The sequence below is a fragment of the Cryptomeria japonica genome, chromosome 6, assembly GCF_030272615.1.
Source record: "Cryptomeria japonica chromosome 6, Sugi_1.0, whole genome shotgun sequence".
In the NCBI taxonomy this organism is placed as follows: Eukaryota; Viridiplantae; Streptophyta; class Pinopsida; order Cupressales; family Cupressaceae; genus Cryptomeria; species Cryptomeria japonica.
This window is the reverse complement of record NC_081410.1, coordinates 201,397,459-201,405,431: the sequence shown is the minus strand read 5'-3', so window position 1 is coordinate 201,405,431 and position 7,973 is coordinate 201,397,459. Positions and strand designations below refer to the sequence as shown.

The 7,973-nt window shown below is 39.8% G+C and overlaps 1 long non-coding RNA gene across 1 annotated transcript; it reads left to right on the top strand.

The window, feature by feature from the left end:
- Positions 1-1,486: 1,486 nt before the first annotated feature.
- LOC131856145 (uncharacterized) lies at positions 1,487-1,906 on the top strand. The gene is made up of 3 exons (XR_009358287.1): positions 1,487-1,549; positions 1,646-1,714; positions 1,807-1,906. It is a non-coding gene; the product is annotated as an uncharacterized LOC131856145 (long non-coding RNA).
- The last annotated feature ends 6,067 nt before the right edge of the window (positions 1,907-7,973 follow it).

Genomic DNA, 7,973 nt, shown 5'->3' with positions numbered 1-7,973 from the left:
TTGTTGATCCCAAAACTGGTCAGTCATTACCTCTTAATGCAAAGAGATTTCCCGTACATTGGTGTACCAATGCACAGATGAAGAATCTTTTTTGGCAAAGGTGGTGGATGGTGTTTGATGATCCACCTTGTAATAATTATGAGGTGCCATTATATTTTTTGAGAAAAATATATTGTGAGTTTGTGCTCAATGTGCGGCCAAACTATTTTGACATGAGAGAGTTTCATGGTAGAGGTGGTGGCTCTGCCCAAGATAGACCTGGAGCCCGTAGGTGATTAGCTGCGGAGAGTCGCCACCCCTTAGCACCCAAACCCAAGGTGCATCAGGTTGTCCCATTAGAGCTGAAAGAGTCGATGGAGCTACAGACTCTTCAGGCGGCCACAACATTGACTGGTGCCATCGTCCAGCATGGGACATCATTAGCACACCCTATTGTATTGGATGATGAGCCGTTAGAGGGCGACAGAGAGCCCATCGAGCATATGTGTGTCAGTTGCTCGGGCATAGATGATGCAGTCGGTGCAGATGGATACTCATATCATTTGTGCACGATTTGCAGTTGTAGATGTCAGCTCACACAGTTGAGGATGTCGCGCTGACAAATGAGTTGATGGACATGGTGTTTGCCGATGAGCCACAGACACGGGTGTGTTGATTTGAATTCATAACATTTTATTTATCAGTCACTTTAAATTTGTAATTACATAAATGAATTTTCATTTATACATCGATTTAAATTGAGACAAATAATATGCATTTCAGGATGCAGCAGCGGTATCCCATACACCTCCCCCAGTTACCATAGCTGCAACTTCGATGCCTGAGGTATAAATTTTGTAACATGTTAAAATAGAATAGTACAATTTGAATTCAAAAAAATACGAGATATACTAACTATCTTTAATGCTTGGTCCAATTTTTGGTTTGTAGGTGTTGACAGGGGACGAAATGTCCCAGATTGATGACATCACGCTCTCAGTGATCGATTTTGGCCTACAAGGCTATACGGTATCATATTTTGTACAACTCTTTTTATGTATTGTTTTGATGGAATATGCAAGTCATTTCATTTTAGATTTTTAAAATTATGTTTAATTTATTATCTGTACTAATATCTCATGTTAATTTTGTGTTTTTAGGGTACCCCCTCCGCATCTAGAGCTCGTCCTAAGACAAAGAATTCCTCGAAGATGCCGAAATGTGTGAAGAAGGTAATTGAACACATTTTTAGTTGTACAATTGTTTGAAAATGTTGAAATCAATTATTAGTTGGGCTTTGTAGATTGATTAGTGTTTTTTGTCTATTTTACATGTACAACGACCATTGAGCTTTGTGGATATGTTGAATGCACCTGATTCGCCCGTGGATCAAAAGAGGGCAGAGGTATGTATCTCTACTTTATTTTCTTGATTTCATGATTATATGCACACGTACATGTGAACTTGTGATATATTATAATCTTATAATTTTTTCATACAGGAAATATCCATACCTATTTCATCAACGGCGAACCCTCCTCCTTGCACTGGAGAAGCATCTCAGGATCCGGTACACTTTTGTTTGATATGTAAAATTAATTGTTTTCAACCTTCAATACTTATCATTATATTAATTGTATTTAATCTTTGTACATTTTTTGTATAGGTAATAGTGACAGTTTCTACATCGATGGTGAGCCATCCTCAGTCCATTGGAGAAGCATCTCAAGCACAGGTACGTCATTGTTCTCTATATTATAGCTTTTAAGTGTTTTTGATATATTTATGTTAGTACATTGTATTAATTGTACATTTAATCTACAATAGACTCCTTCGCGGTACGGCCATAACGTGGATCCATTTAAGTATGTCTTCAAGAAAACTCCTAAGAGTGACAAGGAGAGGAGAGCGAAGACATTAGCTCCTGGATCAGCCGATGAGGTAATCTACATTTCAATTGCAAAGGAATTAAAGTTAAATGCATAGTTATGTTGTTAATTGTAAACTATTTTCTACAAAAGAATTCTAACTTGGCTTTTGAATTGTGGTTTTGCAGCCATCTACAGAGCTGCGTACTACGCCGAAGAGGCTTGATTTTGATGATCCACCACAAGTTTAGGATCATATAGTGTTAGTTTTGGTCATAGAATGACCAATACATGTAGACATATTCTACATTTTTATTGTATATCGATTTGGACATGGCATATACCACATTTTTGTAATACTTGTATTGACTTGGCAGACATGCCTTTTTTTATATATATAAATATCGATATTCGATCCAATAAATGTGTAATGAGTTCATTATTTTGTATTCGTTGTATTTTGTGGTTGTCCTTTTATAAATTTAAATGAATATTTGCATATGTAATCAACAATATGAATATAAACAACAAAAGTATATGATATAAAGTATTGCAATCGTCGAATATGATTTGATAAAATTTCTAAAATGTTGAATTAACCCTACAAAACTCCTTGTATTCAGTTCATGATTGTGTATTTGCTATATTTGGTGGCTGCCCTTTTATAAATTTAAATGAATATTTGCATATGTAATTAACAATATGAATATAAACAACAAAAATCGACAATATGAATATAAACAACCAATGAGCACCCTCACGCTCGTAATGGTCATATTTTGTTCGTCATGTGCACAAATGGACGTCGTGAGTGCATCTGAGTGGGCAGGTTTACGCTAGGCATGGCCTTGTCATGCATCCCAAAGCACCAGAATGTCAAGAGTCATACCCTATCCGTGCGATCTCTCAAGTGCCCTGAGTCCAAAAATTGTCAAAATTTGACACTGTTTCTTCCAATCCATGACACATACAGTCGATCTGTTTGATCCCGTGGGGTTGCGTGAGGCTCCTCTACAATGGCCTATCTCGATTTTCGACGACTTGGCGCCATTTTCAATTAGTAGCATTTTTTCGCCTGCTCAAAAAACTGTCAGTTGCTTGTAAGGAAAAGTTGCAAGATTGGCTAGAATTGATTCTGTTCGTCGTGTGCACAAATGGACATCATGAGCGCATCTGGGTGGGTAGGTTTACGCTAGACATGGCCCTGTCGTGCATCCCAAAGCACCAGAACGTCGAGAGTCATACCCTACCGATGCGATCTCTCAAGTGCCCTAAGTCCAAAAAATTGTCAAAATTTGACGAACTGTTTCTTCCAATCCACGACACATACGATCGATCTGTTTGATCTCATGGGGTCGCGTGAAGCTCCTCTACAATGGCCTTTCTTGGTTTTCGACAACTCGGAGCCATTTTCAATTAGTAGCATTTTTTTGCCTGCTCAAAAAACCGTCAGTTGCTTGCAAGGAAAAGTTGCAAGATTGGCTAGAATTGATTTTGTTCATCATGTGCACAAACGGACATCGCAAACGTGTCTGGGTGGGCAGGTTTATGCTAGGCATGGCCCTGTCGTGCATCCCAAAGCACCAGAACGTCGAGAGTCATACCCTACCGGTGCGATCTCTCAAGTGCCCTAAGTCCAAAAAATTGTCAAAATTTGATGGACTGTTTCTTCCAATCCACGACACATACGATTGATCTGTTTGATCTCGTGGGGTCGCGTGAAGCTCCTCTACAATGGCCTTTTTTGGTTTTCGACAACTCAGAGCCATTTTCAATTAGTAGCATTTTTTTGCCTGCTCCAAAAACCGTCAGTTGCTTGCAAGGAAAAGTTGCAAGATTGGCTATAATTGATTTTGTTCATCATGTGCACAAACGGACATCGCAAACGCGTCTGGGTGGGCAGGTTTACGCTAGGCATGGCCCTGTTGTGCATCCCAAAGCACCAGAACGTCGAGAGTCATACCCTACCGGTGCGATCTCTCAAGTACCCTGAGTCCAAAAAATGTCAAAATTTGACGGACTATTTCTTCCAATCCACAACACATACGGTCAATCTGTTTCATCTCATGGGGTCGTGTGAGGCTCCTCTACAATGGCCTATCTCAGTTTTCGATGACTCAGAGCCATTTTCAACTAGTAGCATTTTTTTGCCTGCTCAAAAAATCGTCAGTTGCTTGCAAGGAAAAGTTGCAAGATTGGCTAGAATTGATTATGTTCGTCATGCGCACAAATGGATGTCGCGAGCGTGTCCGAGTGGGCAGGTTTACACTAGGCATGGCCCTGTTGTGCATACCAAAGCACCAGAACGTTGAGAGTCATACCCTACCAGTGCGATCTCTCAAGTGCCCTGAGTCCAAAAAATGTCAAAATTTGACGGATTGTTTCTTCCAATCCACGATACATACAGTTGATCTGTTTGATCCCGTGGGGTCGCGTGAGGCTCCTCTACAATGGCCTATCTCTATTTTCGACGACTCAGAGCCATTTTCAATTAGTAGCATTTTTTCACCTGCTTAAAAAATCGTCACTTGCTTGCAAGGAAAAGTTGCAAGATTGGCTAGAATTAATTCTGTTCGTCGTGTGTACAAACCGACATCGCGAGTGCATCCGAGTGGGCAGGTTTACACTAGGCATGGTCCTGTTGTGCATCCCAAAGCACCAAAACGTCGAGAGTCATGCCCTACTGGTGCGATCTCTCAAGTGCCCTAAGTCCAAAAAATTGTCAAAATTTGACAAACTGTTTCTTCCAATCCACAACACATACGGTCGATCTGTTTGATCTCATGGGGTCACATGAGGCTCCTCTACAATGGCCTATCTCGGTTTTCGATGACTCGGAGCCATTTTCAATTAGTAGCATTTTTTCGCCTACTCAAAAAACCGTTAGTTGCTTGCAAGGAAAAGTTGCAAGATTGGCTAGAATTGATTCTGTTCGTCATGTGCACAAACGGACGTCGTGAGCGCGTCTGGGTGGGCAGGTTTATGCTAGGCATGGCCTTGTCATGCATCCCAAAGCACCAAAACGTCAAGAGTCATACCCTACCGGTGCGATCTCTCAAGTGCCCTGAGTCCAAAAAATGTCAAAATTTGACGGATTGTTTCTTCCAATCCACGATACATACAGTTGATCTATTTGATCCCGTGGGGTCGCGTGAGGCTCCTCTACAATGGCCTATCTCTATTTTCGATGACTCAGAGCCATTTTCAATTAGTAGCATTTTTTCACCTGCTTAAAAAATCGTCACTTGCTTGCAAGGAAAAGTTGCAAGATTGGCTAGAATTGATTCTGTTCGTCGTGTGCACAAACCGACGTCGCGAGCGCATCCGAGTGGGTAGGTTTACACTAGGCATGGTCCTGTTGTGCATCCCAAAGCACTAGAACGTCGAGAGTCATGCCCTACTGGTGAGATCTCTCAAGTGCCCTGAGTCCAAAAAATTGTCAAAATTTGACAAACTGTTTCTTCCAATCCACAACACATGCGGTCGATCTGTTTGATCTCGTGGGGTCACGTGAGGCTCCTCTACAATGGCCTATCTTGGTTTTCGATGACTCGGAGCCATTTTCAATTAGTAGCATTTTTTCACCTGCTCAAAAAACCGTTAGTTGCTTGCAAGGAAAAGTTGCAAGATTGGCTAGAATTGATTCTGTTCGTCATGTGCACAAACGGACGTCGTGAGCGCGTCTGGGTGGGTAGGTTTATAGTAGGCATGGCCCTGTCATGCATCCCAAAGCACCAGAACGTCGAGAGTCATACCCTACCGGTGCGATCTCTCAAGTGCCCTAAGTCCAAAAAATTATCAAAATTTGACAAACTATTTCTTCCAATCCATGACACATATGGTTGATCTGTTTGGTCCCGTGGGGTCATGTGAGGCTCCTCTACAATGACCTATCTCGGTTTTCGACGACTTGGACCCATTTTCAATTAGTAGCATTTTTTCTCTTGCTAAAAAAACCATCAGTTGCTTGTAAGGAAAAGTTGCAAGATTGGCTAGAATTGATTCTATTCGTCTTATGCACAAACCGACGTTGCGAGCGCATCCGGGTGGGCAGGTTTACACTAGGCATGGCCATGTCATGCATCCCAAAGCACCATAACATCGAGAGTCATACCCTACTGACGCAATGTAGAAGTTGCTTGACAACCTTTTTGACATTTTTTTTGACAACAATGATAATTTTTGCTCAAATTGTATCTAGTCTCAATCTATGACCCCTATGACCCGATAATGACTCAAATAATTATCCATGATTATACAAGAATCAAGAATGCTCATGATTGACCAGAGACACATCACATATACTCAAAACATAGTCACAAAACATTGACACACAAAATAGTCACAAAACATTGTCACATATTATTCAAAAATTTGCCTCTAAATATGGTCAAATAAACTCTTGGCTATTTGATTATACAAAAAATTGTCTTACAAATCATCTCATGGGCTTTTATACAAAATTTGGCATTACAATATGTGTGAATCAGCTCATTGCCATTTTAATATACAAATCATCTCATGGGCTTTTATACAAAATTTGGCATTACAATATGTGCGATTCAGCTCATCGCCATTTTAATATACAAAATTTGGCATGTACATATGTACAAATCATCTCATTGCCACTTAAATATACAAAATTATGCCCCTAAACATGTAAAAATCAGCTCATGTGCATTTATATATACAAAAAACGAATATAGAACAATTCGTCGACGATTTATACAAAATTCTCAAAATCATTCTACTATGAACCGTAGAATCAATCAAGTGAGCCTTCAGGATCGGCTCTAACCCGTATTGTGTCAAGTATTGCCTCGTGGTCAGATTCACGAACTTTCCATAAAATCTTGTTATGAGGTCTACCACGATACTTCATCAAATGAATATTTGTTGCAACAACAAGGTTAGAGAAATGAAGAATATGTTTGTGTGTTTCAAAGTCCTCGAACAACCAAACATCATAATTATTGATAGGGTATCTCTGAAGCCATGTTCCTGTCATGACAACAGACCCTATTGGGTACTCAATACCCTCTCCGTTAATGATTGTGGTTGTCAATTTTCTTTTAGGCTCAACACAATGACACGAATAGTAATATGTTCCTTCTTCATTGTTCTCTTCTGCAACAACTGCATACACATGACCTGCATTTTATAAAGTGTTAATTAATACCAAAAATAAAGTATGATGTACAACAAAATGAGCCAAAAAGAATACTTGCAAAAAAATTAACTCAAAAAATCACCTAAATCCACTAGGTCAGATACATGGTCAAAATCCACTGATGTCTCCATCTGGCTCAATTGTAGTGCTTTGGGAATTTGATATGAATTAATGGGAGCCAACAGTCTACAAGACCATTTTTCAACCCACTCTTCTGATTCACATTCTTCCCACAAACAATACATGCATGAAGAGAAAAAACATACCATCTGTCTTGTATAAATTACCAGTGAACTTGAATTTGAACTCATAAATGAGTGCATGTCACTCGATCCTGCAACTGTACAACAATCTAGATAGTGTTCAATGTTAGATTCAGTAATCAACCAAAAATATCTATGAACCAATGACGTACCTAGATTACCTGGACCCATCGTAGACTTACACCATCACACAATTGTTTCTGCATCTACCAACTCAGCACCACCTTCGTACTTCAATTCTTCCCTGGCTAGGGCTCTTTTCACACATGCTCCTGCACCATTGTGCTCTCCCTTACCATGTCCAGCCTCAGTGAAATTCCAAAAATGTTGTACACCCCTTGTCACATGCATCCTTGTCAACCAATAAAACATCCTTGCATTCTTGAATTGTGCGGTGCAATTATCTGACCATATTAAGTGTCAGTTGTATCGTATGTTCCTTTCCCTTAAACTATCATAGAAAAATTTAAAGCATCCTTGTACAAACTCTGATGAATGAGTATGATCATCACTTATGTAGAAGTGATACTCTCTTACAACCTTTCTATCCTCCTTTGTGCTATCATCTACATGCTTGAATGCTATGTGTACAAAAATAGAAACTTGTGTAGAGTGATAATACATGGATTGCACTTCATTTTGAGGTTGTAGTGTATAATTTTCAGTGAAATCAACGATAGAGACAATGGCGCC